Genomic DNA, 23,525 nt, shown 5'->3' on the forward strand with positions numbered 1-23,525 from the left:
TCAACGTGCGCTTTAAATAAAATGAGAATCACTACTGCGCGTTATGTGCTTAAATGTATTAAGCAGTTACTTGAAGCTTACCTTAGTTGAGGCCTAAACTTAAGTATTCAGACCTAACGTTGCAGCTTTGTCAACCGGTAACTCTTGCAAAAAGTACGTACTTAACGCACTCCAAGCGGACGTCGTAAGACCGCAAACCGAACCTAGGCCAAAGCGCCGCCTCTCCGAAACATGCACGACAGTTCAGTTTGTCCAAGTGATACAAAGCCACAAAGTGGCGCATGTACCACAGGGGAGTATTGGGCAACGTTTTTTAAAGCAAAGCTTTACTGCTTTCGTCCAGCGATTTCGTGGAGGATGCGCAAATGACCTTTTGACCGGAGACACACCCCTCGAGGCGCATCGCGGGATTCGCCGGGCCCGCTGTTGGCGCCTGCGGGTGCCGACAGCGGTCGCCCCCGCCGCTGTAAGAGGCAGCCAACCACCCCCGCAGCTTCCCATGCATGCGGCGCTGGGTCGTTTCGGGCAACGTGGCTCGTCTCACGTCCGGCGAAGAGGAACGGTGCGTTCGCCATGAATAAACGCCGCATTCGCCCGGCCTCCTTCTGTGAGCGTTGCACGGAGCCGAATGGCTTTGAGACGTGGTCGGCAATAGAGCTAAATCAAAGATTTAACCAAACGAAACCAAGACTCAACCAAAGCCAAGCTTTTGCTTTGCATTTCCAAAGTTAGCGGAGCTAAACCGCAGCCATTTTTAACAGAAATGTGTGGTGCTGCAGCGCACCTTGGTACGGACTCTGCGTGATCATGCACCAATCAATCAATCAATCAAACAACGAATCAATTAGAAATCAATCAATTACACCTCTACCTCCATGAGGGCCGACCACAAAAAATCTGTGTCCACTCCCCAAATCCGGCGTGTGTACTCTGCAGCCTAGCAGTTTCACACACGCAGAGCAGCCCATACCCACAATGGACTATTGGACCACGCGTTATAGGGGGATTGTATGTGGCCTTCCCCTATTATTTCGTGGTTGCGGCAGCCAACTGTCTAATCCAGTAATTTTACAATGTTTCGACGCGCTCGCGTGCAACCCGCGTTTATTAGTGGAAACATCACTATAATTTTGTTGTGTCTGATCTTTATGACACGATAGTTTTAGGCCTCGCTGCCACGGAACCTATAAGGATGCGCAATTCACTGTTGCGCAGCAAAATTAGTCTGTACATGCATCTGTATATAGGTTACAATGTCCGCACTCACAGTAATTATGTGTAGCTGCAATTATATATATTGCTGCGGCTATATCAAAATAATTATATCTTCTAGTAATGTTCATCAACTAAGCCTCAAAACGTTGAAGACCATTCAGAAGTTAACAAAGGCGCTTATTTTTACGAGTCTTGGTTACGCTGCTGGTGTATACGCTCCTCAGGACGAGGGTTTCATTTAGAATCCTTGTCCACTATAAGCCTCCCGCGGTCTGACGCAACTCTTCTCTGCCGTCTCTGGCTGGAGGTGGCTTTCACAAATGCTTATTCATACACAATAGTAATGGCAGCAAGTGAGGAGTGCGAAACGTGTAGCACGCCGGAGACGATACGGCACGTTTTATGCGAGTGACCACGCTACTCGCCTGAAAGAAAGAAGCTGTCGTCAGCACTAAGGAACCTGGACTCTGTGCGGCCATTTTCGGAGGAGAAGATTCTGTGGCACTGGCCCTCTTAGTCATCCGCTGTTATGACTCACCGGCGCCATGTTTGCGCGGGTCAGTCACCCGCCGGTCGACCTCCCCACCGCTTGTCGACGGAAACGAAAGGAAGCCGACACCGCGGCGGCGGCCACTGATTGACAGCGGCTTTTGAGCGGTGTTTAGTGTTGTTGCCCAAAGGGGATTAAGGAGCCGCCGCTCGTCCCCCGGCCTGAGCAACTGAACGCGTGTGCGCGTGAAAGCCCAGACGGCGACGACCGGACAATGGGACCCAGTGGCGGCGGCAGCACAGCGAAGAAGGCATGGCAATGGTCAAGCCATTAACCCTTCCGAGTGATTCCACGAACCTTGTTAGCTCCCTGGGAAGTATGTGTGAGAACCCCACCGTGGGAACGCAGCGCGCGGCGGACACCAAAAAGATACGAGGCGCTCGCGCGTCTTCCGTTCTTCCCCTTCTACTACAGCAACACCGACTAGATGCTCCTGACGAGTGGCAAGGATGTGTGTGTGTGTGTGTGTGTGTGTGCCGTGCATCTGTCGACATACCTGAAAGGCGTGTCCCTACCCGAGGGCGGTGCTTCACAGCGAGGAACTTACACCTCACCATTGGTCCGCATTGTTTTGTATGGGGATCCCCAACCTAGGGAACTAGGGATCGGGGGTCAACAAAAAGGGCGTGCTGCGGCCCGCCAAGATCTGTCTTCTGTCTTCATCTCGACAACTCACTGTAAAAATGTAAATAAACCTGTTGAGTTTGCTCTAAGCTATCCCCTAGTCCTGGCTCGACGGAGCGACGGCGACCGGCCCCGCTACCGGCAGACTGCGGTCGCTACAACTCGCTACAAGACGCAACAACTGGTGGCAGCGGTGGGATCTGAGCCTGGAGGACGGAGAATGATCAACACGCCGAGATCACGGAGACTGACAGCTGTGAACTGGTGAGTGCTGGCTTTGGTTTTTCGGTTGCCAGGCTGATAAGATAGAAGTGCAATCTTTTCGCTGGTAGAGGCTACCACAGAAGCAGTTGTTTCCGGAACTTCTGGGTAGATAGTGAGCCGCACCACACTAGTTCTCTGTCATGGATTGGAAGCGTTTGTTGAAGAATCAGCTGCTGATTCTGGGGGAGGAGCTGGGAGCAGAAGTAGATTCGGGGATGAAGAAGGACGAAATTGTTCGCGCTATCGAGGGCTTGAATCTCACCAGTGAAGATATTACAGAAACGTGGAATGAGATTCAAAAGCAACAGGAACAGGAGCGCGAGCAAAAGCGGGAGCAACAGGAGTGCCAGCTAAAGCAACAGGAGTACCAGTTAAAGCAAAAAGAACTGGAAGTAGAACAGCTGCGCCTGGAAGTGGAAGTGAGGAAGATGGCTGAGGTTCAAGGAGTAGAGGTAGCAGGAAGACAAAATCTTTGTGATTTATCTAAGCTAATGCAACCCTTCAAAGTAGGGCAAGATGTGGGCCTCTTTCTTGTGAACTTCGAGAGAACCTGTGAAAAAGCGAAGCTTGGTCGTAGCACATGGGCTCGAAATTTGTTAAGTTTGCTGCCATGTGAAGCAGCGGATGTGATCGCGCGGCTTCCGGTGGAGGATGCGGACAATTACGACAAAGTGAAGGATAGCCTTCTAAAGAGGTTCCGACTTTCGTCAGATGCGTTCCGGCAGCGGTTTCGCAATCTCACAAAGAAGCAGGGCAGCACGTATTCTGAGTTTGCCTATGAGTTGAAGGTAAACTTGGTAGAATGGATGAAGGGAGCCAGCGCTTTTGGGAACTTCGAAAAGGCTCTTGAAGTAGTGGCTCTCGAACAGTTTTTTTTTTCTAAGCTTTCCGAGCCAATGAAGCTCTGGATCCAAGATAGGGCCGGAGTAGTAACAGTGCAGGCAGCTGCCGACTTGGCTGATGCGTACGCGTCACGCCGGGGAGAAAGGGACGAGGTTCCTCCCGCAAAAGCGGGAGATAGAGGAAAACCTTGGACGGGAAAGCAGGGGGCTGGCGCAGGTACGACGGCACAGAAAAAGGCGGACTTCGCTGCAAGTAGTCAGGGATCACAAAACAAACAGGAGGGAAAGGCTTCGGATAGTTCTCCCAAAAAGAGTCCTTTTGACGCTAGGCAACCACCTACCTGCTACAAATGCAAGGAGGTCGGTCACATTGCCATAGGATGTCGTAGGCCCAGGCCAGCCCTTTCGTATACTTGTGACTCTGCTACTAGCGAGGAGCTACTTAGTCCGTACCTTTTTAATCTAACCGTGAACGGAAAGCCATGCCGCGTCTTACGAGACAGTGGGGCAACCATTGATCTGGTGCACCCGGACTACGTGACACAAGCAGACTACAATGGCAAGTGCGCATGGATTAAGCCGGTTTTGGAAGATGGAAGCATTTGCCTCCCGGTAGCTCGAGTAGTCATCACTGGGCCGTTCGGAGAAGTAGAGACGGAAGCGGCGGTGTCAGACAAGCTACCCTCGCAATACCCCTACTTGTTCTCGAATCGGACCGACCGTCTGCTTAGAGAGCAAGGGAAAAGTTTTCACGAGGGAACAGTCCAAGCCTTGACTAGAGCTAAAGCACGCGCTTTAGCAGCCGAACTAGAGCGGCAAGAACCGAGTTTCGCCAGGCGTACAGCAACACCAGCTGGAGTCAGCACAGCGGAGCCTACTATCCCGTCACCTGCTGAAAAAGAGAGAGAGGGATCAGAGGAGGAGACGAGCGCTGATATAGGTGAAGGGGAAACGGAAGAGGGGCTGCTCGTGTTGCCTGTATCAAAATCACTAGGCCATGTACAGGAGAAAGTGACAGGAGACGAGCTCATCGAGCAGCAGAAAAGCGATCCCAGCCTTAAGGAGATTTGGAACACCGTCAGGGAAGGGGTGGCGAGGAAGAATGTCAGTTTTCCCGTCAAAAACGGCATCTTGTACCGCCACTACCAGGATGCAAAAGGTCGCACGTTTGACCAGATTGTAGTTCCGACTAAGTATCGGCATTACATTGTTGATCTCTGTCACGGAGTTGGTCGGTTGGGGCATTTAGGAGCTCGGAAGAGCAAAGATAGGCTCCTAACGGAGTTTTATTGGCCAGGATGCTTCACCGAGGTTGAGAACCACGTAAGAGCGTGTGAAACCTGTCAGAGAGTGGGAAAACCGCACGAGAAGGGAAAGGCGCCACTTGAGCTTCTTCCGCTCATTTCAGGGCCCTTTCACCGGCTGGTAATAGACGTTGTGGGACCACTCCCCGCGACAAAATCAGGCTACCGGTATTTGCTTACCGCTGATTTTCTAGCAACCAAATTTCCAGAGGCAATCCCAATAAAGGAGCAAAGCTCAGTAGAAGTAGTTAACGCACTACTGTCTGTTTTTTCGAGAGTGGGCTTTCCTTAGGAGATACTGTGCGACCCGGGCTCAGTGTTCACCAGCGTACTGACCGCGGGCTTCCTGGATAAGTGTGGGATAAGGCTGATGAGCCGAGTTCTGCAGGGGGCTGAAGAATACCCTGTTCTCTACTTAGTCGACCTTGCTATGTACTACAATACTTGGGAAGACCACCTGTACCATCTTAGCGATGTCCTTAGACGTTTGACACACGCTGGACTGACAGCGAAGCCGGCTAACTGCCAGCTAGCTCGCGCCGAAGTACGGTACCTAGGGCACGTGGTAAGGCAGGGCAGGAGGCGACCTGACGAGTTTAAAGTAGAGGCGGTTGGCGAATTCCCGCAACCAGAAATGGAGGGTGCTTCCCAAGGCCTCAAAACGGCTCTTGTTAGCTCGCCCGTACGGCATGCACCGAACTATGATCGTCCCTTTAATGTGCAATGCGATGCCCGCAACAGAGGCTTAGGAGTAGTACTCTGCCAGGAGGATGAGAACGGGAACGAGCACCCAGTGCTGTACGCCAGCAGGAAACTCTCAGTTCGCAAGGAGGCCTACAGTGCGTCAGAAAAAGAAAGTGCCTGCATTGTGTGGGTCACCCAAAAATTGGCCTGCTGCCTCTATGGAACTTCTTTTGTCTTCGTCACTGACCACTGCCCGCTGACATGGCTATCGCAAATGTCGGGAAAGAATCCGCGACTACTACGCTGGAGCCTTGCGCTTCAGGAGCTTAACTTCACTGTGAAGTATAAGAAGGGTTCTGCCAATGCCAATGTTGACACATTAAGCAGAGCCTTCTAGCTTTTCTTTCGCGTTCTTTTGTTTTCAGTTGAGGAACGTTTTCAGTAATGGTTTTGAGTAGTGTTGTGAGTAACTCAGTCTAAGCTTTTAGCTGTGAGCAAGAGTATTGGTGTGGTTGCCATATGAAAAAAAAAATTGAAAAGCATAGGTGCATTGTAGCACCTTTGAAAGAGCAGCCTGGTTGCCGAAAACTCATTGCCGGCTCTTGCTGGTTCGGGAGGTTGGTCTTTGTGGTTTCAATGGTGCTGAAAGAATGCTGCTACTGTGATCTCTCCCGTCGAGCAGCTGATACTACACGACGTCCGAGATCTTCCCGTCGGCGGAGGAGCTGTTATGACTCACCGGCGCCATGTTTGCGCGGGTCAGTCACCCGCCGGTCGACCTCCCCACCGCTTGTCGACGGAAACGAAAGGAAGCCGACACCGCGGCGGCGGCCACTGATTGACAGCGGCTTTTGAGCGGTGTTTAGTGTTGTTGCCCAAAGGGGATTAAGGAGCCGCCGCTCGTCCCCCGGCCTGAGCAACTGAACGCGTGTGCGCGTGAAAGCCCAGACGGCGACGACCGGACAATGGGACCCAGTGGCGGCGGCAGCACAGCGAAGAAGGCATGGCAATGGTCAAGCCATTAACCCTTCCGAGTGATTCCACGAACCTTGTTAGCTCCCTGGGAAGTATGTGTGAGAACCCCACCGTGGGAACGCAGCGCGCGGCGGACACCAAAAAGATACGAGGCGCTCGCGCGTCTTCCGTTCTTCCCCTTCTACTACAGCAACACCGACTAGATGCTCCTGACGAGTGGCAAGGGTGTGTGTGTGTGTGTGTGTGTGCCGTGCATCTGTCGACATACCTGAAAGGCGTGTCCCTACCCGAGGGCGGTGCTTCACAGCGAGGAACTTACACCTCACCATTGGTCCGCATTGTTTTGTATGGGGATCCCCAACCTAGGGAACTAGGGATCGGGGGTCAACAAAAAGGGCGTGCTGCGGCCCGCCAAGATCTGTCTTCTGTCTTCATCTCGACAACTCACTGTAAAAATGTAAATAAACCTGTTGAGTTTGCTCTAAGCTCTCCCCTAGTCCTGGCTCGACGGAGCGACGGCGACCGGCCCCGCTACCGGCAGACTGCGGTCGCTACAACTCGCTACAAGACGCAACACCGCTCAGAAGGCGACCAAGGAACTCTTACGCTTTTTACAGGCGACGAACTTAAACACCAGACTTTAGACTGAACACCCCTAGTGTCAATCAGTGTCAGTGCTTCAGCGCTGGACATACGTGTCTGCTCCAACTTTTCTTCATTCTTTCTTTTCTTTTTTCCCCCTATTTTCCCTTACCTACTTGCAGTATAGCAAACTAGGCTCTAGACAGGTTAACTTTCCTGCCTTCCTACTACATCCTTACTTCCTTCCTTGTATACCAGATTCAAACAGTGCATTTCTGACTACGTACGTACCGTACGACCGATCCGTCGTTCTCGCCGCTTTTTCATTACCTGATGAATGACCCAGTCATCACTAACATGATGATGCTGAGATTTGAATGTAGTCGCACCACTCTTTTTTAGCGTTAGGGAGGAAGGTAAACACCGGACCATCTTTACTAACGGGAAACCTGAGGAGGTACGAAGCATGCACTTTGGGCAAGTGTTCCCCATAACAAAATCGTGGCTAATGGGCAAGCATCCATCGCAGAAAAGAGCGTTTCTAAAGCCAACGCGCAGGCCGTTCATGCCTTTTGCCACACTCCGCGCGCTGATTGGGCGCCTGAGAAGCGCCGGTGAGACGAGCACTTAAATGTTTGCTGAGGCGGTGGCGCCCTCTCTTGCGTGGAAATGGATTTAAGCAGTTAAAGGAGACAGACTGGCCGTCAGTTTCTTCGTGTCACACGCCGAAGCATGCTAAAAAGTGTGCTTTACAGGAGAAGACCTGGCGTTTGAAACCGAGACGGAGTTTAAAAAATTTCTATTTATGCCATCAAATCCTGGTTGTTCCTGTATCTTAAATTCGCTTAAACTATGATAGTTCATTTTGAGCCGGTTTTATTCATTATACACTTGGTTTTTTTTTACCATAGTTTGACAACTTGATTTACCGTGACGACAGGAGACGACGACAACCCGAGCCCCTAAGGTACTTCGCCCCCAAAACAGACAAAATCCATATCCCGCTACTCGGCACAGACATCGGCCGCCTGAGTATTTCCTATAAGCATATAAGTTTATGGCCTGCTGGCGTAGGATGAAAAATGGACAATTTTTTTTTCTTCCTGAATTTCACAAATGAAGACGCAATTTTTCGTAACAGCGTAAGGGCTAGGCGCGGACAAACGACACAGCTCAGGGGAGCCCTCACCCCGAACCCTCAAAGAAACGCTCGCAAGTCCGTTCGCGAAACGCCCAAAAAGTGCACAATTCTGTCAAGGCCAGCCCGGCCGCCAACAATAGGGACGCTAACGAGCGTGTGCTTCAGCTTGGGAACAAAGTCCGCTAACGTTCCTCTTCAATGACCGCTGTCCGGGTGGATGTGCATGCGAAGTCTCCCGCAACGGGCACTTGTGGTGCGCTTCTTTCACAGTGCTTGGTGAATCCCCGAGCCCGGTGCGATGCTTGAGGTTCTCTAAAGCCTGCGGGCTCAGGCCCCCTTTTGTGGCTCTCGGCATTTAAGGGGGCATTGAACCACCGTGCCTATTAGCGTGGCTTCTCGCTGACCGTTCAGGGCACCCTCACGGCGTAAGCGTACGCTCTACATATCGAGCGAACCGACAATAGCCCGACGATTGTATCAGGGCAATTCACTTTTCCCCTAATTAGGCATGGCCTCGATAGCAGTACTGCCACCGCAACAGTGCTCCTCGTGAAATGAAAGGAACTGCACTTTCTGGCCCTCAGAATTCCACTCAGGCAGCCCCACGCCGCCAACACGTTAGTTTTTTTTTTTTGTGTTTTGTTTTTTGTTCTTAATCATCCTTATAACTACGCGGCCGCAGACCTTCGATGGTATTGATACCCCTCAAATATTCGCAAGGGTACTTAATGACCGCACCTATGAGTGTGAGCAATTTATGAAAAATTTTCGAGATTGTGGGGAAGCCTTTAGTGGCGATGCAGAGGGGTATGTTCAAATTAGTTCAATTTAAACTGCGTTATTCTCCATTTGTCCGGTCAAGAGGGGTGTTTCCAGACACCATTTCTTTCTCTTTTTTGTGGCCTTACGGAAGGAAACACTGTAAGGTAACAAAAACGCCCCTATAGTGCTTTGAGGTTTTCAACAGTCATCAAAAACTTTCACGCATAGTCGTGTCCTCAGTGTGGGTTTGTCCAGAAAATCTGCGAGGATCTAAAACGTATGCCTGAAGACCCTTGGAAATTGCTTTTAAAACACAAATTGGCAAGCTTTAAGGGATATCTTTGGTGTATAACGCTGTATTTGTGGGCCCCGGATAATTAAATTTTAGCTTAGTTCGCTCAGATTTTACTGTCCACAAGGTGCAAATAACTACGGCCCCTGGATTGGATTATTCATGTTTTATTTATTCACAAGTAAGCATGGAGAGAGAGAGAGAAACTATATTGTACAAGGCAGTTAAGAGGGCGCGGTGGTCGGTGGCATGAGCCTGACGGCGAAAGCGGTTGCTCGGTTCACCAGGGAGATTTGCATCCCCGGATCCGAGATACCCAGCGCCCCCTCCCACTGCTCGTCACACGCTATGGAGGGGAAGGGATCATTAGGACATGCCCACACGGAGTGCGACCCGGTGGCTAGAGCACCGCACGAAGGGCAGTTGGGAGAGGGAAATAGTGAGGGGTGAATATGGTGCAGCACTGCACGACATGGAAAAGTCGGTCGGCAAGAGCCGCCACGAGCGTTCCTGGGAGTTATCAAGGCTGAAATGAGCGGGGGGAAACGCGCGGCGGGAGAGACGGTAGTGTAGGACCAAGTCGTGGTAGCTGAGGAGGCTATCTCGAGCCGATCTGGCACCGTGGGAGGGGCCAAGGCCGGGGCCTGCTCGGATAGTGAGTTCTCGAGCAGCAGCGTGGGCCGCCTCGTTACCCCTCACACCGGTGTGGGCTGGGGTCCAGATCAGCTCTATCGGGGTGGTGGGTGGATTTTTGGGAGGCAATTTGGAGGGCCTGCGGAGTAATTAGACCCCGGGCGAAATTTTGAACGGCCGTCTTGGAAGCAGATATTAAGAGTGCGGGGGCTGGCCGTTGAGCTAAGGCTAGTGCAATTGCCGTCTCTTCCGCCGTCGCGGGACAGGTGGTACGGACGGCAAGGGAGGGGATAGGGGAGGCATTTGGTCGGTCGACTACTGCCACTGCGTGTGCGGCTAGGTGTCGATAGTCCGCCGCGTCGTCATAAAGTATGCCTGGATTTATTGGAAAGGGCCGGCACAGCTCTCTGGGTCTATGCTCCCTGCGACCCTTGTGATGAATGGGGTGCATATTGCGCGGTATGGGGCGGACTGTAAGACACGCATGGGTATCGCGGGGAGCGGGGAGTCTCTTATCAGTAATTAAAGGGGCGCGCAGCTTCATACGATACAGTATATGCCTTCCGGTGGAGGTAGACGAAAGCCTCCGCAGTTGATTAATATGATGGGCTTCCACGAGATCCTCCGCGGTATTATAGACCCCCAGACGTTCGAGTCGAGCAGTGGATGCGTTCATGGGCACTTGTAACGCGACCTTGTAAGCTTTTCTAATGAGGCAGGCAATTTTCTGGAGTTCAGTTTTTGTTACATGAAGATAAGGGAGGGAGTAGGTGATGCGGCTTATTACGAAAGCTTGTACCAGCTGGAGTCTTTCTTACTCCTTGAGTCCTTTGTGACGGGTGGCTATTCGTCGAATTAGGCCGACAGTTTGGTTTACATGCGATGTAATTTGCGATATAAATTTAGTGTTTGATCTGTTACGCTGTATGACAAGACCAAGAATTTTGATACTTCGTACTGTTGGGATGGTGTTGGTCCCAATCTGAATCTTTATGTCTGGTGGGGCTTCCGATCTACGCTTCCCGGGCAGAAGAAGGAGCTCAGATTTCTCAGGTGAACAGTTGAGTCCTGCTGCACTCGCCTCCTCGACAACCACCTGTGCACCAGCTTGTAGGGCTTCTTATAAGGGCATCGCTACCGCTCGGTACCCAGAGTGTAATGTCATCCGCGTAGAGGCTAAAGTGAAGGTGAGGGATTCTTTCCAGCCTCTTGGGGATGTTGAGAAGGGCGAGATTAAACAACAGCGGAGACAGTACGGCGCCCTGCGAGTGCCAACTGAGGGTACTTCAACAACGTCTTATGTGACGTCTCCAACCTGAATAATTGCAGTGCGAGACGTGAGGAAGTTCCTGACGTAGTTTTAAGTAAGTTCTACAGGGGAGGCTGTTTCCAGCCCTTGCAAGATTGCCTTGTGTGATACGCTGTCAAATGCCTTCGTGAGGCCTAGGGCAAGTACAGCGGCCGTGTCCATTTTTGACGGAGGGGGAATTCTTCCCAGGATAGTTGAAGAAGAATATCCTGAGTGGACAATCCTGATCTAAAGCCAATCATGGATTGCGAAAGAAAATATGTTGAGTTGAGATAATTCGCAAGGCGAACATGGATGAAGTGCTCTAGTACTTTTCCAACGCATGAAGTGAGGGAGATGGGCCGAAGATGTTCAATATTTAGTGGCTTCCCCGGTTGAGGTATCAGGGCAATTTTTGCGCACTTCCGGGACTGGGGTAGAACGCCGAGTTTCCAAAAATTGTTATAGTATTTTGTAAGTGTTGAAATAGATTGTTCGTCTAGGTTACGGAGCATCTTATTTATGATGCCATCTGGTCCTAGGGCCGACCCTGGGAGAATGTGGAGGAGGGTGGCTCGTACCTCCGCTTCCGTTATTTCAGCATCTAGTTCAGCATTAGCTTCCCCTGAATAGGACGGAAGAGCCTGTCTATCTCCTCTCGGGATGTAAAGAGAGCGTACCTTATTGAGAAGTTGCTAATTTGTGCCCGGGAAATTATGAACTATGGCAGATAGCCGATTTAACTGAGTTGTCTTGGACCATTCGGGGTCTAGAAGATGTCTGAAAAGTGACCATGTGCGTTTCATACTTAAATTTCACTTCATCTGATCACAGATCTGGCCCCATTGATCTCGCGCTAATTCGGCAGCGTGGTTTTCTATTGACTCGGTTAACACAGCTAGCTTCAGAAGGAGTTTACAGTTGTGCCTGTTGTTGCGCCAGCGGCGTTGTACGCTTTTGAATGCTTCCCACATGTGCTATAGCCTGGAATCTACTACATCCAATGGAATTTCCGGGTCTAAGCGAGTGCTTACAAGTCGGGCATCGGAGATGATACTGTCTACCCAGTCCTGGAAGTTGTCGGTGCTAACTTCTTGCGAGGGGGTATTAGCACGGACGTTGCGGAATTCATCCCAATTAGTAAAATAGGTTTGTCTGGGTTGCGGCGGAATGGTGTTGTCGAGGAAGATATCCGTTTGAATAATTAAGTGATCGCTGCCCAGCGATGTATCGGTGCAGGTCCAACGGCAGCGCTTGATTTTGTGAGTGAGAGTTAGGTCTGGGGATGAGTCTTTTTGGACGTTATTGCCAATTATGGTGGGGGTCGACGAATCTGACTCAATGACAAGCCTGTGGGCTTGTATTTGTTCCCATAGCAGGCGACCCTTCTTTGTACAATGAGAGTATCCCCAATGAGGGGCATTGAAGTCCCCTGCTATGATCAGCATGTGATTCTGGGCTGCCTGCTTCGCGAGAGAAAATAAATGAGCAAATTTGTGCCCAGTATCTTTGGGGCTGCTATATACGTTAAGTATGTATATCCTAAGGGCATGTCATTTAGGAGGAAATAGGGCGACAAGATCATGTGCGATATCAACGCTATCGAACTGATATCTTTGTGCTGGCACATTCCGTTGAACCAAGACCGCCGTTTTTGAATTGGTCATACAATGGAACGCCTTGTAACCCGGGAGCTTAACTGCAGTGCCTGTTTCCTGCAAGTCAATAACTACAGGGAGTACCTCCATAGACTGAATGAGCATCTGCAGATTGGGGCGTTTCCTGCGGTACCCTCTGCAATTCCACTGCCAGACTCGGAGCAGCTCCTTATTGTTGCTCATACGTGGTGTCATAAGGGGGCTGGTTCACCGCGGGAGGGGCCGTGGAAGCGTTAATATGGGCAAACATTAGCACCGAAAATAGTTGGACTGCTCATTTACGAATAGATTACTGCAGGCTATCGACCCACATAGTGAATTATATGCTTGTTACGCTGCCTGAACGCGCAGCCTGAAGAAGTACTACCCCCCCCCCCCCCCCCCACCGCCCTCCACTATCGCTTCAACGCAGCGTTTACCCGAAGTTTAAGATTCAAGAAAGCTTTGAACGTTTCACCGCTGTCCCGATTGAGTATCTTCCCTCGATTCCCTGCTCTGCGAGAAACTGCAGCTGGCTCCCTGTCTTGTGTACGACATGGAGGCAGGTAAAGTTTGTAATTTTCTTGTGCCTTGGGCCAAGAAAATGACAAATCCTTGGGAACTAAAGCTCTGCTCGGTATCCTACGTGGACCTGAACTGCAAAATTTCGTTTAGATCGTGAACTGTGAAAGTTTCTCAAAATATGTACTCGTCTGCACGGTGATGTACACTGTTATCTTTTAAGTTGGTTTGGTGTTCTTCCGTTCCTTTGCAACGTCTACTTTGTATTTTGTTCAGAGTTCATTTTAAAAATTTTCGTATTAAATTTCGTTGCCGCACACCTTTGCTAGCAACATTTCCTTCCATCTTGTTTTCAACGTTTATGGTTTGCCATCTTGCTGCTGTACCCGTAATGCCCAACATTCACATCTCATCACTGTAGTCATCCCCATCTGGCGGAGCAAGCCCTGCCGCCCGCAGGGATGATCTCACCGGCTCACATTAAAAAAGACCCCCCCCCCGCCCTCTCTCTCTCTCTCTCTCTCTCTCTCTCTCTCTCTCTCTCTCTATATATATATATATATATATATATATATATATATATATATATATATATATATATATATATATATATATATATATAGTCGTGAAGTGGAGTCCTTAGTTGCTGCAGGAATACGCACAAAGTAGAAGTACGCTCTTCGGAGACTTTATTTCCAACGTTTCGACCTGAGACAGGTCTTCCTCAGGAATGAACGCTTTGGGTAAAATCCAAAGCGTTCCCAAAGCGTTCATTCCTGAGGAAGACCTGTCTCAGGTCGAAACGTTGGAAATAAAGTCTCCGAAGAGCGTACTTCTACTTTGTGTATATATATATATATATATATATATATATATATATCCATCTTGCACAACGTTAAGCACTATGGCGAAAGCCATCCTCTACAAGATGCTTCCATGCTGTTTTGGAGACATCCTAACGACGTCCCCGCGCTGCTGAGCTTGCTTTCGGAGTTTCCATTTCGCGCCGACGTTATACCATTTTCAATCAGAACGCGCTCTAACCAAAGGCACCGTGATTGCAGAGTCGCATGTAAGCTACAACAGTGCCTCTCTTGAAAACGAATAAGCGGACTACGAATATCCGTCCTCACAGCACGTACCTCTAGACTCTGTTGTGAGTGTGTTTGCAAGAGCATGGTAACTTAAACTGAGATCTTAATTTGGTTTCCATAACAGGGAGAGAAGCAGCGAGCGCTTGCCAAGCACAGAAAACAAGTTAAAGTTCTGCCTGGAATACGCATCGCCATGTTCGTTAGTACAAAGAGGAGCTCGCCTGTTTCGCCCATGCAGCTATCTAAGCTGAATTCAGAAATAAATACGAATTGGAAGGCACGTGTCAAGGTCTAAGCGCATTTCCAGTGCCTGCTTCGCTGATCCATCTATACAAACAGGATCGTGATGCACAAGCATCGAAGAAACGCGCACATGCAAGGTCTGACTACTTTGCTAGCAGGGCCGTATACAATTCTACGTTAGAAGGAGACACAACTCCCTCTGCGTGTGCCGTGGAGTTCCATATACGATGTAGTTTGAGCCTGACAGACTTCAAATCCTGTCCGGATGGTCTTGAGAAGCGCTTGTTACAGATGGTTAGCACCTGCTTGTACGACGATGTTTTTGGATAATCATTCTGCCGTGACCTACTCGAGCGGCGTGCGTGATTTACAAGGCTTCGGAACATCTGGCACACTTGCTGAATGCTTAGATATAGGCCTTAAAAAACGTACATGCGCTATTTTCATTAGGGACGATATCGTGCCTATTCAGTCACTAGCTAGGGATTGAAAAGTGATGCACGAAGAAATAAATACCTGCCTTTATTGAAGAATGGAACCGCGCGCAGTTAAGTTATTCTGACCAACTGAGGTAACCAGAAGGCTTGCCTTTGTTGAAAGATCGGTACTTCGATCTCCTGCAACCTCATTTCATGCTGGTGTTTTTGCTGGCCGTGAAATGGCCTGCAGTAATTTCCGGCGATTTAATCTTTCCTTATGTGCAGTAGTGCACACGTGAAATTTTGCGAAGTGGAAATCGTAATCGTCGTGTTAATGGTTTTTTTCTAGAAGGTGTGACGTCGGGGTTGCAATAATCCGTTCCCAGTTAGGCTAAAGCGCTGCACGTCCGGTGTGATGCAGAACGTTAATTAAGCAAGCCGGCATGACGCGCAGTACCACTGAACCTACCTAAACGATACCAAACCACCCTTAGAGGTGGTATTCATTGAAAAGTTTTGCCGTCAATTTCTTAGCTTGGCAACAATGGAAACGGCCACAGACATGGCCGATGCGCCACGGATATGGCGCAGCTTGGGCTACTGCACCCGCACACCGAAGAAGAAAATAACCGGCGTACGTCGTCTGCTCTGTTTCAACCCGATTCTCAGCGGTGGGGTCAACAGAGATATAATTAATCGCACGGACTCGAGGCAATACTTTGCGTTCGGTGAGGTAGAGTGCCACACAGTCATGTGCTGAGCACAGTAAAGCTCCATTCCACGGAGCCCGCCGCAACCAATGACACTCTCATGGTTGCCTGCGCGCCTCGCCAGTGAATATATATATATATATATATATATATATATATATATATATATATATATATATATATATATATATATATATATATATATATATATATATATATATATATATATGTATATATATATATATATATATATATTCAAACCTTATTATAACGTAACACGGAATATAACGAACTGTATTAGTCTTCCAGTCCCAGCGAAAACCCCACCGCTGTGCCTGAAGTGCTCCTCCGAGTTCCACACGCATTCGGCGCCGCTGTTTTAAAACTCCCGCGTCGACACGCGCCGCCGAGCGAGCCATCATACTCGATCAGTCAGCGGATCCAGGAGCATGGCTCACTCAACGCCGAAGCCGACATGCTATTCTGGCAGATGTCACAGGACAAAACTGACGCAAGTGACGACGAAGACCCCATAGTCTGCCAACCCCACGCGCTCGACGTGCCGGTGGTGCCGGTGTCGTCGCACGCACTCGGTGCGGTTGACCTCCTACGTCGTATCTTCGGTGTCCAGGGGGACGGCGAAATGGCATCAACGCAAAGGCCACAGCTGAAAATGAAGTTTTTTTGTTTGCGATGCCCGAAACAAAAGAGCATAGCGGAATTTTTCCAGTTATGTCTAGCGAACAATAAACTAGGTAGTGTGCGCATTGAGCACGCAAAATCTGGAAGTGTATCTGGAAGTGTACTGGAAGTGTATATTTATTGGAAGTGTATCTCCCCGTGCAGTCAGAGTGGCGCTGGCTACCACCCTCAAGCGTCAGATACACTTCCAGTAAATATAAATAGCCCAGAAAGTGAAGGAGAACACAGTCGCCCAGATAGCCGAATTGGTAAGGCATTCGACATGTAATCGAAAGGCGTGGGTTCGGTCCCCACTCTGGGCGCGTGTTTTTCTTTCTTTCTTTCTTCTGTATATTAAAAAAATGTTTACTTCATTAACCGTAGTGAAAAAGAAAAGAGCCTAACCACACCCCTATGCCCCCTTTGGCATTGTAGACTGCTGACCTATCTTTCTGTATTTCCTCAACGAGCCCCTCATTTCCTTACTATATATATATATATATATATATATATATATATATATATATATATATATATATATATATATATATATATATATATATATATATATATATATATATATATATATATACATTAGTGTCCGCATGTTGGACAAGTGGGGGTGAGACGGAAGGGGTGTGTTTGGTTTCTAATTAAGATAACGTGAGGGGGTGGTTCATGAGAGCCTGTGATGGTGGGTGATATCACGGAAGCAGACACGTGCGCGACCAAACGTACTGAGTGCCCTGACACGACATCGGCGATGTCTCGTGTGCCCCGCTGTGTACCCTTACTGTCTTATTGCTCCGGTGCCAGGAAGGTGTGTTTTAAAGACGATAGTCTTTCTTGGGTTACTTAAACCCAGAAATTTTGGTCTGTCTGTCTGTCCGTCTGTAACTCGGTTCAGCCACCCGGCAAAAGTAAAATGCTTGCTGCGCAATAGTCTTGTATACTCACAGCCAAATGTAAACGTATAAGCCCGGTTTATATGTTCATACTTGTCAACTTTGTTGAACAAGTACAAGACATTACGGAAATATAAGACAGGAAATTAGTACACAGGGGATATTTACAGTGTTCCTTCGTGTAAAAATTCCTGTAAGCTTGGTATTTCGATAGGAAATGATATTCTACATCTACTGCAGCAGAAAACCGCCACTTCCTGGCGGCATATGCAAAATCACGCGGCAACAGCAACGAAAGGTTCCACTAGCTAGGTTCCACGTTCTGCTTGGAACGCACGTGGAGCACGGCCGTGCGGTTCTATAGACCTTGTAGTCGGCCGCCTCGATTCACGCGCGTCTCCGCCGTACTGCAGCGCTGGCATCAAGGAACTCCGCCTGTAGCAGTGGAACGCGGTAAATTCAAATCGCCTTGCGCAAACCTTTAGTGTGTTTACCTTGGGATGAGCGCGACGGTACAGGAACAGCACGGGAGGGGAGGGGGAAAGCAAAAGGGGGCATTTCCTTGGCAAATGTCTACAAAGACTATCGTCTTTTGACGACATTTGCAAGGAAAGGAGCAGATACGCGGCAAAATTTTTGAACAGGCGTTCGCTTAATCTCCGGCTTTTGTGACTTGGTCTGTCTGAAAAGCAAGTGTGAGTGTCCGCTAACGGCTACGCGCTCTCTCACTCATTACCTCTTGTTTGCTTGCTTGTTCAATCCTTGATGGCTGATATGCGCACTCGGAATACCAATTTGCGGTCAGAAAAAAGCCTTTGGCACCCCGTTTTTAAATTCGGAGCATTTCTTAGGCTCGCCAACTCCTCCGTCCATAGGCGTCCGCAGCTCATGACGTCACGTTGAGGCGCAGGTGCGCGCCTCTCCCCCGTACCCTCCTCGCTCTCAAAAACAGCTGCGGCAGTGCGGCAGGAGCACGTCTGCGCGCGCATGCGCCGTAGCTGCCGCGTGCGCCTCGTCGCTCTCAACAACAGCTGCGGCGGTGCGGGGGGAACCGCGTCTGCGCGCGCATGCGCAGTAGTTACCCCGTGCGCTCCGTCGCGCTTAGCAGCAACAGCGGCAGGTGTACACGTGATAGCGGCGTGCTACCGGCGTGACAGCTGCGTGACAACAGCGTGATGGGGGGCGTGGAAAGGGCGCGCGCTTGTGTACGGAATTGCGCGCATGCGCGTCTTTCCCCCATACTCATCTCCCTCGACAGCGCGCGCAGTGTATATAAAGGCCGATCCACACGACGGACCGAGTCCGCGGTCCGATCGGTCACGTGATGCCGCGTCACGGCCCGCCGCGGTCCGATGCAGCGCCGAGAGCATCCACACGGCGGACCGCCGTAGCAGACGACAGAGCGGTCCAACCCAGAAACACTCTCCACCACAGTGCTTCCAACCAGACGAACTCGCGAACCCATACGAACGGCTCGCGCCCGCTGCGTACATGTTTTATGTGTATTTTGCGCTTGGTTTCGCGGTTCCGCGCGCATTTTGGAGCAGTCGAAATGTAAACAGAGCGCAAGCGTCGTTTGGCCGCTATGGCGTTAGCTTTGTACGTTGATGAAGAAGACTACCTTGCGCCGAAAAGGTCGTGCTGGGTTAAAAAGTGGATGTGTCGAAAAGAGCTGGGACTGCGGAACCAAGTTGTGGCGTGCGGAATCCAGAGCAGAGCGCATCCACACGGCGGGCCGGCTGAGCGGACCGGGAATGGCCGACCGTCTGAACACGCAAGCTGGAAGGTTGAACACAGGCGCCGTTTGGCCGCGACAACATGTTGTAACGCACAAGCCTGCACGAAACGTTTCATCCCCACAGTAACAGCCACCCGCGTGCCAGCCGGGCGGGAGCGCTCACGCAGCCGCCGGCGTCGTTCGCACGAAGGCGACACTACGAGCGGCGACGGCGGGGTGATGCGGGCTGCATACGGCTCGTCACCGCTCGCTGGAACCGAACGCTTCCCGCAAATTGAGGTCCACATGCGTGAAACAAAGTGATAATGACGGCTAGCATTGCACTAGTAAGAGTCGTAGGACTCGCCAGTAAAAGCGCGGATGAAGTATGCGTCGCGATTGTAAGCCTAGCCCGCCGCCTATCCCAGCGGGGGTGATTGACAGGCTCCTTCGAGCGCTTCGAAACAGCCGCGCTGCCTGCGCCATTCTCTATTGGCGCAACTGGACCCGGCTCCGCCCACGCGGCGCGGGAGCTGTCAGACCACGCTGATTGATGTCGCGGTCCGCCGTCGAGACCGCGGACGGTAAACCCTCGGCGAATATTTGGCCCGCGAGGGCCGCGGTCCTGCCCGGACCAACGGCGGCCCGCGCGAACTGGTGACGTCCTGTCACGTGATGCGCGGACCGCGGTCAGAATAATCGTTTTGGTCCGCCGTGTGGATCGGGCGTTCGAACTTCAGTCAAGTGCGTCTTTGCTTGCCTTTCGTTTGGCTCCAGATGAAGTATAAGCGATGGAAGCAACAGTACCGTCAACAAGTTAAGCATTCCAAACCCTCCCCACATCCAAACGGTAACCACAAACTACCCAATTACGCAACTTTCACGCAATACGATCACCCCTATGCGACGCATTTACTCGAGTTCCCCTCGTGGGAAGATGCGGGCGGGCGGCTTTTTCTGGTCAGGATGTTGTTGTTTCTGTTTTGAAAAGATGTGGTTCCAGCTTTGTCGATTCAACAGAACTAGAAAAGCACTTTGCTCTATGCACATCGGCTGACTGTGTTCGTGGCAAAAGAGCTAAATTAAAAACACTCAGACCTAACCAATGTTGAAAGTTTGTTCTGAAGTAAAGTTCGCTTCGAGGTATATACGCTGCGCTCGTCTTATATAAAAATCAGCAAGATTCGCCACGCTTTCTATTTCTCATGCCTGTTTTAGAAAATAGAAAGAATCTGCAGAAATTCATTGCGTACCATTCTCATTAATGCGTACCATTCTTATGATGCTTGTTCTTTTCAGAAATGCATGGCTACCGGGAGCGAAAGACTTTGGAATATATTATTATTTTCAAGTTTTCGTTTATTTATCTCGGCAATGATGATAGTCTAAAGCATTACAGCGACGAAGTGGCTTTACTTCTCTAATCACGCTTTTTTTTTCTTTTTCGAAGATAGTTGTTCATTTACGCTAATTTTTATTCGTATGTTGAACCTTCTTTTGCGGACTTCCTTCGTTTATTATTCCGTTTGATGGGAGCTGTATAAGATGCCCACGTTTTCATTTTTTAGATCATTATTGCGTAAATATTATTTTTTTTCTGTTTTACCCGTTTTGTGTTTATCCAGAATTCTGTTCGGCCAATTATCGCCATTTTCGCTATTATAACGACAAAAGGTGTTACTTCCGCTGAATTTGCATTTTTGTGGAAATGCAGGGCATTGCACGGTTCGCTCATTTTCGCTATTTTTCATTAGTATTTCGAACGTTCTTGTGCGGATTTTTGTGTTTATTCTTCCGTTTTCCGGAGGCAGTATATGATGCATATTTTTGATTCTGTCAGACCATTCTTGTAAGAGTTTCATTTTTATGCCTTCTTATTTTTTGTTTTTTTCATAATGTCGTCCCGCCAATTGCCTTTATTTACCCTATTATAAGTATTAACCACCAAATCTGCATTTTTTGCGGAAATGCATCGCGTTACACGGCCCTGGCTGTGGAGGTACTCGGCAAAGCATGGTACGCATTAAAAATTAATAATTACTGTTAACATTTCCGGTTTGGAGGTTTGGAAAAGGTGAGGCAGCTTGCAGTCTGTTCTCGGGTAAAATGTGCCGCGTGCCGCAAATATGCAGCCGCTGTTAATTACGCAAGCGTGCAGGCACGATTGGGACTTACATTACGTGCTTCAATCAAGAAATGATAAATTTAGACGCGGCGACTCGTGGAATAAAACAGTTTCGGTCGGCCGGACCGAAATGGAATAGACGAGCTGCTTATAAATTCCGGTGTGCGAGTGTGAATTAATCCAGCCAGATAGCTCGTTCGTTGGAGCCTTCAGTTCTGCGTTTCGTGCAGTTCCGGTAGCGCGGGTTCAAATACCGTGAAAGAATTCCGTTTGAATCAGGAATTAAGTCTCGAGGAGCGATTTTAAATATGCAACCAGGGTAAGTTCGTCATATAGTATTGGGATAAAACATCCTCGGAGCTATGCAGGGTACACACTGTGTTCTCAGTGCATTTGCGTCAGGAGTGAGAGAAAAAGTTATTTTTTTTATTTAATTAAAGTGTTTGATTCGACTGAAGGAGAACTTCTATCTTCATGTCTCATTAGTTTTTCTAAAGAGAGAGAGAGTAAATGTTTATTGAAAAGGAGAAGAGGTCGGTTGGTCTTGCTACTTCCAACTGGGGTGAAGGTACTGGGTACAAAAAGAGAAAGGAAGGAATATGGAAGGTCGGAGAAATGGCAGGGACATCGGCGAATGAACTGTGCGCATGCGTGAGACCAATAACAAGCCGCGGTGGCTCCGTGGGTAAGGCGTTGTGCTGTTGTGAGCGAGGACGTGGGTTGGCTTCCCGGCTGCGGCGTCCACTTTTCCGATGGAGGTGAAAAGCAAAAACACCCGTGTGTACGAGATTTCGGCGCGTGTTAAAGATCCCCAGATGGTCAAAATTAATCCGGAGCCCTCCACTACGGCCCGCCTCATCGCCTGCGTTTCGTCGGCGCGTTAAACCCTACAATCAATCAATCAATCAATCAATCAGTAAGACTAATAAACGTCTCGCATACAACGGGGTGCGGAATCAGATTATAACAGTCCACGTGTCAACAAATGATTACCGCCCATGCAAAAAAGAAATATAAGACACCATACGTCAGTCTGTTGAATTTTTTGCAACCTGGAGCCAATAATACACAAAAGAGTCAATAAGGAATACAAAAATTCCTTATTAAGAAATTCAGAGAATTGTCTACTAATGCGTAGCATTCTTATGCCGCTTGTCATAAGTGTAAATTTTTATAACTAATCATTTTTTTTGCTTTATTGTAGATTTGATTTATTGTAAATTTGCTTTATTGTAGAAATGTAAGGCTTTCTACGGTTTGTCATTTTCCGTAATTTTTTTATATTGTCGTATCTCATAGTTTTTCAAAATTTACTTCTACCAATTATCTCCATTTACGCTATTACAATGATTACGTTTGGAACTTCCGCGAAATTTGCATTATTGTGGAAATGGGGGGCGTTACGCGGTTCGCCATTGTCCGTAATTATTTTATATTTTCCCTAACTCCTTAGAGTTTCAAAATTTCGTTGGACCAAATATCTCCATTTACGCTAACATAACGATTACAGGTGGAACTTCTGCAAAATCTGCATTATTGTGGAAATGCATGGCGTTGTACGGTTTGCCATTTACCGTATTTTTTTATGTTTTTTTCTTATTCTCAGGGTTTTTAAAAATTGCCTTCGACGAATTATCTCCGTTCACGCTATTACAACGATTACATTTAGAACTTCTGCGTAATCTGCATTGTTGTGGAAATGCAGGGCGGTACGCGTTTCGCCCTTTCCAGTAATTTTATGATATTCTTTTTATTTTTTTAGTTTTTCAAAATTTCCTGCGACCAGTTATTTCCGAATGCAAAGCGTTACACGGTCCTGGCCAACGTTTATAGCTACTGTTGGTCCTGGCTGGGGAGGGAGGGAGGGGGAGCGGCACTCGGCAAAACATGCTACGCATTAACACTGCTTCAACGGCTAGGCTTTGTTTCCTGTTGTCAGCCCACGAGCACAAAATGTTTTGTTCGGGCGGAGGGCGAGTGTCCTAGCGTAGAAATGCTGCCTCAAGGTTCTTTCGCTCACTAGAGTACCTTGGACAAACGCTGAGCAAATGTTCGATAGTCTCAGGACAACTGCACAGAAGGCAGTCCGAGCTGTGCGCTCGTCCGATTTTGTGGAGGTACTTACGAGTCAGTGCTACTCCAAGTCGCAGCCTGTGTAGCAAGGTCTCTTGACTTCTGCGAAGTCGAGGAGCATGAATGAGCCAGAACTTTTGTCTGTATCGAGACTGTGAAGCCGGTCATAACGACTCTGCGGGTCACACGATTGCAAGGCTGTAGCTTGTTTACGTGCTCGGTAGCGCATCGCGTTGGCATCTT

The sequence above is a fragment of the Haemaphysalis longicornis genome, unplaced genomic scaffold (assembly GCF_048455015.1).
Source record: "Haemaphysalis longicornis isolate Haplotype H1 unplaced genomic scaffold, Haemaphysalis longicornis Haplotype H1 scaffold_2, whole genome shotgun sequence".
Lineage (NCBI taxonomy): Eukaryota > Metazoa > Arthropoda > Arachnida > Ixodida > Ixodidae > Haemaphysalis > Haemaphysalis longicornis.